Below are 9,172 nucleotides of genomic sequence, written 5' to 3'. Positions count from 1 at the left end.
ACGAGTTGGAAGAACAACTCGGCGAGTAGGTTGAAGATGGCCTTAGACTCGACGAGTCCAAATGGACTCGGCGAGTCTTGTCGATGAAGTCCCAATATTTCTGGTTGAGTCGATGAATCGGTGAGTCAAGGGAGGACTCGGTGAGTTGGGTGCGAGTGGACTCAGAATTGTTGGACTCGACGAGTCTTGGGGTGACTCGGCGAGTTGGGTCGCTGAGTGTAGGAAGTTCTGAGCATGTGGACTCGGCGAGTCATCAGGTTGACTCGGCGAGTAGTGTCAGTCAGGGGTTGACTTTGACTTATCCAAGGTTGACCAGTTGTCTTCCAGGGGTATTTTGGTAATTAAGGATATTTATTGAGTTGTATGTTTTGATGTTGAGTGGAGGAGTTCGTGTCAGAGTTCGGAGCAGCGGGATCTCATCCTTTCAGCTGACAGTTTCGAGGTGAGTTATCCTCACTATATCAACAGGGTCTAAGGCACCAAGGCCGGCCCTTTATTGGATTGAGATTCGGATACAGTTATTATGTTATTGTTTGATGTGTCTGCATCCTGGTAGTTAGGATGGTACATGCTAGGAGACCTTGTTAAGGTCAGTTTCCCGATATACAGAGTGATGCTATGCTAGTGACCGGTTAGGTCGGTAACCCGGTTAGGGTAATGATATGCTATGTGATCTGCTTGCTCGGTTTGTTGACTATAACTGTTATATGAATGTATGTTTTGTGCACATGGTTGCTTGGACTGGAGATGGGTTGAGGCGGGTCCTGCTTTGTGCTGTAGGCCAAGATACCCAGGGCGGACCAGTTGTTCCGAAGGCCCAGCGAGCGGTCCGGATAGGCTGTAGGCCCCACAAGGGCGGACCAGACGTGCCGAGGCTCGGAGAGTGGACCAGGCCGACTGAAGGCCCGATGCGGGCGGACCAGTCACACTGTAGAGTCAGAGAGTGGACCAGGTGGGTTGAAGGCCCGATGCGGGCGGACCAACCCCACTGTAGACTCGAAGGACATGATTAGACCTGGAGGATGGATCCGATGGACTGAAGGCCCGATACGGCGGACCAGTCACACGGTAGACCTGTTATGCATGGCTATTCTATGTTCTGTTATGTTATGTATGTTTTATATGTTTTGGACCGGAAGGTCGCAGCCTGGAAGGGCGTATGCGTGGTTGGTATTTTGGGGGTATCTCACTAAGCTTTCGGGCTTACAGTTGTGGTTTAATGTTTTTCAAGTTCTTCAGGAGGCTGTAGCAAGGCGATGGCGCGATCGTACCGCTCCTCATGATTTTGTAGTAATGTGATTCTGGGAATACTCTAATGATTTGTATTGAAAACCTTTTTGTAAACATTTTAATGAAAATCGGGTTGTTTTGAAAATTTTAAATTGGGTGTATTTTTCGGATGTTACAAGTTGGTATCAGAGCCTTGGTTTGAGTGAATTGGAGAAACACTTGTGTGACTCCAGTCTCAAATCGAGGAGGGTTTTTTTAAAAAGAGAATTTAAAATGGTTTTCGAAATAAGTGAAGGAGGATGCGGAGGTACGATCAGCCGAAGCCAATAAGTAGCCCTAAAATACCATACATGACAATTGTTTTATTGAGCTTTGATAGGACAACATGCTAGAGTTAGGCTAGGGATCTTCAGGATTTATTGATAAGTTGCCTGATTTATGATGCCTGCTAGCCTAGGGTTCCTTGTGAGAGATTTCTAGTGTTCCTCTAGTTGTGAGGATAGAGCATTGTTATGTATGTCGCTAGGGCATTGTAGGAGTACTTCATACAAATATGGGTAGGTGTGGAAGGTAGTATGGGCCCGTACTACTGAAAGCACGGACTCATACGCGTATCAGGGAAACCATGACCTCTAGGGTTGGGATGAGAGTTGGTTCCCGGGGTAGTGGAATATGTCTAAGTTTTGGTGTTTTATTTTCAGTATGGAGATTTCAGGGCACGCTGGGAGTAGATCCGGGTCAGGATCAGGAGCAGGAGAGGGAGTTCCGGGTGGGTCTGTACAGCCAGAGGTTGTCAGTCAGATGAGTACGCACGAGTTGGATGCGAGGATTCGTGAGATCCTGCATAATGAGGTTGCTGCATTGTTTCGGGCTGAGCTGCCAGAGTTGTTTGGGTCGATCAAGACCGCCATGGTGGAGTATTTTGATGAGCATTATGCGGCTCTCACGGAGACGGCTGCCGCGGTGGCTACAGCAGCTGTAGCAGCGGCAGGGGGAGGAGCTAGTAGAGGTTTTCAGTATCGGGACTTCGATAATACGAAGCCTCCCACTTTTGATGGAGTTCAGGATCCGATCGTTGCTATGAGATGGTTATCAGATGTGGAGGGATGTTTGTTCACGTGTTCATGCCCTACTGATCAGAGGGTGAGGTGTGCTCTGAACCTGTTGAGGCTCGGAGCAAAGGATTGGTGGAGATTGACCACGGGGTCGTACTCGGATGCGCAGAGGGATGCGATTTCATGGGATCGGTTCAGAGAGATGTTCAGCACTCGTTATGTTCCGCAGGTCGAGAGGGAGAGGTTGGCTCAGGAGTTCTTGGAGCTGAAACAGGATTCGGAGTCGGTGATGGAAATCACCAAGATGTTTACTGAGAGGGCGATGTTTTGCCCTGAGTTCGCTTCGGAGCAGGCTCAGATGTCCCGATATCTGAGTATGCTAAAGAGGGACATCAGACAGTTTGTGTCTGCGCAGAGGTGCGAGACTTTGCTGGAGTTGCAGGAGGCTGCCAGGCGGCATGAGTTAGAGATTGAGTTGCAGATGCGTGAGCTGAGGCAAGCTCCGGTTCAGTCGCAGCCGGCGACGAAACGGTCTAAGACCATTGATTCCAGGATGGGAGATCAGGGTAACCACGTCTGTGGAAAGTGTGGAAGGGGTCATGCCGGGGTTTGTCGGTCCGGTGGAGCATGTCGCAAGTGTGGAAAGGAGGGACACTATGCGAGGGATTGTCGGCAGTCAGTGCCGGTTCGGGATTTGAGGATATGCTATCATTGTCATCAGGTTGGACATTAGAAGGTCAACTGTCCACGGCCTACTGCAGGACCGGTGCAGGCTCCAGCACCGGCTACGTTGAGGATCACAGGTGGAGGTCAGGGTGGAGCGGAGCCCCCAAGGGCTTAGGGTCGTGTTTTTCAGCTTGCTGCTGCGGGTATGTTTCTCTTTGTTGTTTTGATTATTTATGATTGTTGTAGAGTATTGTTATCTGCTAGTTTCGTTGGTTGGTTATGGAATTGCGTTTCGGGTTTTCGTGTGGTATCCGTTGTTCCTTGAGGGTTTGGCGAGTTGTGATCGAGATTTCGTTTTAGTATCTTTTGTTCCCTGAAGGATCGTTATGGTTATGGATTTCTACTTCGAGCTATCATTGATTATCCTTGTGAGGATTGGTGGTGGATACGGCGTTGGTTTGAAGGCCGGGTAGATTCTGCAGTCTGAGGAATGGATATTTGAAGATTGGGTTCCTTTCAAGTGGGTTGTTCAGTGTGGGAACATGATTTTTATGAAAGTTGTTGGCGTTAGTGAGAAACATTTTGCGTGTAAGTGTGGATTTTCTGCAAGGTTACTTTGGGAGATCGGTGATGTCAACCGGTGATTTATTGTCAGTATCTTAAGTGGGGGAGAATTGGAGATTCTCCGGATGATCGTTGGGTCTAAGAGGTTGTCTAGCTGCTTGGGGAAATTCAGTGATAATTCTATCAGTCGGGAGCAGGCTCGTATGGGTGAGTATCAGTGTGCGGGGCGGAATACAGACCTAGACCAATTGATTGTGGAAGGCATGGGAGCGGGCTGGGATCGAGGATGTATGATGGAGATAGAGTTCGGAACCCCTAGAGGGCTAGAACGGTATGCATGGGAGGATTTCCCGAAGGGATAGTTCGGAATGATGAATGTTAGTTGAGCCGTCCGGATAGACTGAAGGCCGGTAGGCATACCAGTCAGGCCGAAGGCTCGGAGGACGGTCCAGTCAGATTGGCTGAAGGTCCTGAGAGTGGTCCAGATTGGCTGAAGGCTTGGGGAGGCGGTCCAGTCATGCTGAAGACTCTGCGAGTATTGTTGGATCGGTTCGAGGTTATGGGTTGCGTATATTGCAGTGGGATTACATTGGGAGGTCTGGCCCTGGGTAGCAATTTTGAGCAGTGAAGGTAGTGCATCGGCTTGAAAGTCCCTGCGATGAGAGTCAGCGTAGTGGTGATGCATGGATGGTGGGTACGCTTTAAAGAGGTAGTGTAGCGTGGGATGAGCACCATAGTGCCTGTCATGGTGACTGGGTGGACGAGTGGTTTCCTTGGTAAGGAAAGAGGGAGGAATGAAATTCCAAAAGGGAGTGCGAATTCACGGAAGTGAAAGCGGCAGTGTAGAGTTATGGTTGGAGTGGTCCGTCGATGGTCTTTGAGTAGTGTGTTGCGGCGGTTGAATAAAAGCTCATTCGACTTGATATGTTGCTCTGGGCGCGGAGGGAATACCGCAACGTAGAGCCAGGGAGAGGGGTTCGGAAGGGATAAAGAGAAAGAGTCTTGGACTCTCAGTGAGATTCTGATCAGGATCTTGGGTATGTATCAACGGTTCATCCTGGAAGGATATTTGAGGATATCATCAGTGTATCAGGTTATCCAAACCTAAGGGTGCTAGAGCTAGATCAGCATGTGTGTGTGATTGCGAGAGGAGAACTCGGGGGAGTTGCTTCGAAATGGAAGAATGGGTCTTTCGGTTGGCATGGGATGGATAGAGTGGAATTCGGATCGGGATCCGATGGTTCGTGGCTTTATAGCCATATAAGTCAAGTGAAAGATGAGAATTGGAGCAGTAAGGAATCATGGGTAATTCTAGGTTGTTGAGTGTGGTTATCGGAGGGTACAGTTGGTGCCCGGTTTGAGTAGGTGGTGGGGACACCGTATGGAAGGAGAAAGTGAGCTTCTGGTTTCTATGATTGTACCTTGAGGGACTTGGTTCGGTCAAGGTCAGGTGGCGCGTCGTGGGAAGTAATTTGAAGATGAGATGCCGTAGGCTTCGAGGACGAAGCCTAATCAAAGTGGGGGAGAATTGTAACATCCCGGAATCGCAAGAGTAGAGTTGAAGAGCTAAAAGTGTAGGTTTTAGTGGGTGACTAGGCGAGTCCATGGATAGACTCGGCGAGTCAGGTCACGACTATGGTCGCGTGTCAAGTGGCATACTCGGCGAGTCCAAAGATGGAATCGACGAGTAGGTGCTGTATGGAGAAAACCCTAATTTTCGGGGTTGAGCCCTATATAAAGAGCATTATACCCCTCCACAGCCTCCCTTATTCCCCCCTTGAGTTCCAAAAACCCTTAATTCGTGGAGAGTTCATTTGTGGAGCAAATTAGAGCTTGGAGAGGTGTTGTTTGAAGACATCTTGAAGGAAAAGTGGCTTGGATCAAAGGGATTTTCTTGGATTCGAGTTTGGTTGCTATTGAGGCATCTTTTGGAGGTAATACTTTCGTTCTTGGGCTGTATCTTCCTAGTTTCTCATTTTGGGGTTGTGTGGGGTGCTTGGTTGTGTGATATTTTGATGTTGGAGGATGGATCTGAGGTTGCTACCTCAGATCTGGAGTGGAGAAGACCTTAAGAGCATTAAAGCCCCTGTTCTTGTGTTGTTAATGAAGCTACCATGTCCCAAACCTTGGTTTTAAGGTGAATATGGCTTAGATCTCGTTAGATTCACGTAAAGTTTGCCACTTTACGTGATGGATGGATTGTAGGAGGTTGGATCTATGTTTTGGATCAATTGCATGGCCTGAGATGCTTCTGTATGGATTCAGACCGGTGGTACTCGACGAGTCACATGGGTGGACTCGACGAGTTGCTTGAAGATGGCCTGGAACTCGACGAGTTGGAAGAACAACTCGGCGAGTAGGTTGAAGATGGCCTTGGACTCGACGAGTCCAAATGGACTCGGCGATTCTTGTCGAGGAAGTCCCAATATTTCTGGTTGAGTCGATGAATCGGTGAGTCAAGGGAGGACTCGGTGAGTTGGGTGCGAGGGGACTCAGAATTGTTGGACTCGACGAGTCTTGGGGTGACTCGGCGAGTTGGGTCGCTGAGTGAAGGAAGTTCTAAGCATGTGGACTCGGCGAGTCATCAGGTTGACTCGGCGAGTAGTGTCAGTCAGGGGTTGACTTTGACTTATCCAAGGTTGACCAGTTGTCTTCCAGGGGTATTTTGGTAATTAAGGATATTTATTGAGTTGTATGTTTTGATGTTCAGTGGAGGAGTTCGTGTTAGAGTTCGGAGCAGCGGGATCTCATCCTTTCAACCGACAGTTTCGAGGTGAGTTATCCTCACTATATCAACAGGGTCTAAGGCACCAAGGTCGGCCCTTTATTGGATTGAGATTCGGATACAGTTATTATGTTGTTGTTTGATGTGTCTGCATCCTGGTAGTTAGGATGGTACATGCTAGGAGACCTTGTTAAGGTCAGTTTCCCGATATATAGAGTGATGCTATGCTAGTGACCAGTTAGGTTGGTAACCTGGTTAGGGTAATGATATGCTATGTGATCTGCTTGCTCGATTTGTTGACTATGACTATTATATGAATGTATGTTTTGTGCACATGGTTGCTTGGACTGGAGATGGGTTGAGGCGGGTCCTGCTTTGTGTTGTAGGCCAAGATACCCAGGGTGGACCGGTTGTTCCGAATGCCCAGCGAGCGGTCCGGATAGGCTGTAGGCCCCACAATGGCGGACCAGACGTGCCAAGGCTCGGAGAGTGGACCAAGCCGACTGAAGGCCCGATGCGGGCGGACCAGTCACACTGTAGACTCAGAGAGTGGACCAGGTGGGTTGAAGGCCCGATGCGGGCGGACCAACCCCACTGTAGACTCGAAGGACATGACTAGACCTGGAGGATGGATCCGATGAACTGAAGGCCCGATACGGCGGACCAGTCACACGGTAGACCCGTTATGCATGGCTGTTCTATGTTCTGTTATGTTATGTATGTTTTATATGTTTTGGACTGGAAGGTCGCAGCCTGGAAGGGCATATGCGTGGTTGGTATTTTGGGGGTATCTCAGTAAGCTTTCGGGCTTACAGTTGTGGTTTAATGTTTTTCAGGTTCTTCAGGAGGCTGTGGCAAGGCGAAGGCGCGATCGTACCGCTCCTCATGATTTTGTAGTAATGTGATTCTGGGAATACTCTAATGATTTGTATTGAAAACCTTTTTGTAAATATTTTAATGAAAATCGGGTTGTTTTGAAAAAATTAAATTGGGTGTATTTTTCGGATGTTACAAATGATTTCTCGCGATTCACGTGGGTCTTCTTATTGTCCAACAAAGCTAGGGTTACTGACTTGATTAAGAAGTTTATTGTGATGACAGAGAGCCACATCAACCACCGAGTGAAGGCGCTCAGAACTGACAACGGGACAGAATTCAAGAATATCGTTCTCTATCACTTTTGTGCAGAAAAAGGAATAGTTCATTAATACAATGTCATTCGTACACCGCAACAAAATGGTGTTACTGAGTGACGGAACCGAACTCTTCAAGATGCTACGAGGACGATGTTATGTGAGTCCAAACTTCTGATTTTCTTTTAGGCTGAGGCGAACAAAATGACGTGTTATGTTCTAAATCGTGTTCTGATCAACAAAGCTCAAATGAAGACTACATATGAAATTCTCTATGGTCACAAGACATCTGTAAGTCACTTACGTATCTTTGGTTGTCCTTGCACCCTCCTTCAACCGGAATCCAATCCCAAATTCAATGACAAAGTCGATGATTGTTACTTTGTAGGTTATGCTGCTTGCATGGCGTACATGGTCTACAATAAAAGGACAAAGAAAATCGTAGAATCCTTTGATGTGCGTTGGTTGGAAGAGAACGAGACGGATGCCAGAGTCGGTCCAGATTGTTGTTTGACTACACATATTTATTCAAATAATTCAATGTGTTTTCAGATGATCTGTTTGGTTCATGTTCTAGCTCAAAGATTGTGATTGAAGATGAGAACGAAGAAGTTGTTTACAGACCACCAATGGTGTCTTCTACGACTCCTATAGTAGATACATCTTTTCCAATGGTGTCGGTCAACCTCCTGGTTTTGTTAACTCAAAGTTTCCTAATCACGTTTATAAGTTGGATAAGGCTTTATATAGGTTACACCAAGCTCCAAGGGCATGGTATGCAACTCTTATGCAACACTTGCTGGATCATGGCTATTCATGGGGGACAATCGATCAAACCTTGTTCATTAAGCATATTGTTACCGATCAGATTCTCATTCAAATCTATGTCAATGATAACATTTTCAGGTCAATGAGTTCAAAGTTGTTCAAAGAGTTCGAAATTTTTATGAAGAAGAGGTTCGAGATGAGTTCCCTGGGGGAAATGACCATGTTTCTGGGGCTTCAGGTCAATGAAGACTCAACCGGAATCCTGATACATCAAGCCAAGTATGTTGAAGATATGCTACAGAAGTTCGGGTTTCGAGACACAAAACCTGCACTAATGCCAATGGTCGAGAGACCATTGTTGACTCCAGATATTGAAGGCAAATTCGTAGATTAGACTGACTACAGATCAATGATCAGATCGTTGATGTATCTAATCGTAAGCAGGCCAGACATCATGTTCGCGGTTTGTCAATGCGCACGATACTAGACTAATCCTAAAATTTCACATTTTATTACTGTAAAAAAAATCAGTATCTCAAAGGCAGCCCAAAATTAGGTCTTTAGTATCCGAAAAACTCCAAATTTGATTCATATGCTTTTGTTAACAGTAATTATAGAGGTTGTGAGCTTGATAGGAAATCAACGTATGGAGGATGTCAATTTATTGATGATCGACTGGTGTCATGGCAGTGCAAAAAACAACATACAGTCTCAACCTCAACAGCAGAGGCAGAATACATAGCCGCTTTTGCTTATTGTTCTCGAATTATTTGGAAACAACATCAGCTCATGGATTATGGTTTGAATTCTCTAGAAACCCCTAGTTTTTGCGATAACGAGGCTGCAATTCTAATTGCTAAAAATCCTGTCCAACAATCAAAAACCAAGCACATCGATATCAATGTGCATTTTATCAAAGATTGTTATGAGCGATCGCTCATTCGGTTGGAACAAGTTCCCACAACTAATAATGTGGCAGATTTGTCCACAAAACTGTTTAACAAAGCTCAATTCGATGTGCTTGTGGGATT

The sequence above is a fragment of the Lactuca saligna genome, chromosome 9 (assembly GCF_052625555.1).
Source record: "Lactuca saligna cultivar CGN05327 chromosome 9, ASM5262555v1, whole genome shotgun sequence".
Taxonomy (NCBI): Eukaryota; Viridiplantae; Streptophyta; class Magnoliopsida; order Asterales; family Asteraceae; genus Lactuca; species Lactuca saligna.
Note: the sequence above shows the minus strand (reverse complement) of the source record.